Raw genomic sequence first — 1311 nt, forward strand, 5'->3', positions numbered from 1 at the left:
AACAACTGGGGAGTCCGCGCGGGCGGGGTGCTCCGGCACTCCGCACGAGCGCCTCCCCCTCGTCCTCGGTGCACGCGCCCCAGCGCGCGTGCCGGGCGACCAACGAACCCCGGTACGGAAAGCGCCAAGGAATACTTAAATCAATAGCCTTCCTCTCGCGCCCCGTCCGCGGCGTGCGTCGGGGGGGCCTGTGCTTCTTCTGTAAAAAAAAATGACTCTCGGCAATGGATATCTCGGCTCTTGCATCGATGAAGAACTTAGCGAAATGCGATACTTGGTGTGAATTGCAGAATCCCATGAACCATCGAGTCTTTGAATGCACGTCTGGCTGGGCATCACGCATTGAGTCGCCCCCCTCGCATCGCGCCTCAATCACGGGGTGCGCTGTCGTCGCGGGGCGGATACTGGCCTCCCGTGCCCCTCGAACTTGCGGCTGGCCTAAGTACGAGTCCACGTCGACGGATGTCGCAGCAAGTGGTTGTTGTAACTCAACTCTCTTTGTCGTCGCGGCTACGGCCCGTTGCGCGTTCGGACTCCAGGACCCCTTCACTCTCAGGCGCTCCGACCGCGACCCCTGGTCAGGCGGGATTACCCACTGAGTTTAAGCATATCAATAAGCGGAGGAAAAGAAACTTACAAGGATTCCCTTAGTAACGGCGAGCGAACAGGGAACAACCCAGCCTTAGAATCGGGTAGCTCCGTCGTCCGAATTGTATTCTGGAGAAGCTTCCTCAGCGGCGGATCGGGCCCAAGTCCCCTGGAAGGGGGCGCCAGAGAGGGTGAGAGCCCCATTGTTCCCGGACCCTGTCGCACCACGAGGCGCTGTCTACGAGTCGGGTTGTTTGGGAATGCAGCCCAAATCGGGCGGTGAATTCCGTCCAAGGCTAAATACGGGCGAGAGACCGATAGCGAACAAGTACCGCAAGGGAAAGATGAAAAGGACTTTGAAAAGAGAGTCAAAGAGTGCCTGAAATTTTTGAGAGGGAAGCGGATTAGGGCCGGCGATGCGCCCCGATCGGATGTGGAACGGCGACGAGTAGGTCCCCCGATCGACTCGGGGCGTGGACCAGCGTGGATTGGGGGGGCGGCCAAAGACCGGGCTCTCGATACGCTCGTGGAACGCCGTCTTCTCGATTGTGGCAGGCAGCGCGCGCCTACGGCGTGCTTCGGCATCTGCGTGCTCCGGACGCTTGCCTGTGGGCTCCCCATTCGACCCGTCTTGAAACACGGACCATGGAGTCTGACATGTGTGCGAGTCAACGGGCGAGTAAACCCGTAAGGCACAAGGAAGCTGATTGGTGGGATCCCCCC

The 1311-nt window shown here is 60.0% G+C and overlaps 1 pseudogene; it reads left to right on the forward strand.

Moving 5' to 3' along the window:
• Nucleotides 1-213: 213 nt before the first annotated feature.
• Nucleotides 214-338, forward strand: LOC124895581 (annotated as a pseudogene).
• The last annotated feature ends 973 nt before the right edge of the window (nucleotides 339-1311 follow it).

The sequence above is a fragment of the Capsicum annuum genome, unplaced genomic scaffold, assembly GCF_002878395.1.
Source record: "Capsicum annuum cultivar UCD-10X-F1 unplaced genomic scaffold, UCD10Xv1.1 ctg8304, whole genome shotgun sequence".
NCBI classification, from domain to species: Eukaryota; Viridiplantae; Streptophyta; class Magnoliopsida; order Solanales; family Solanaceae; genus Capsicum; species Capsicum annuum.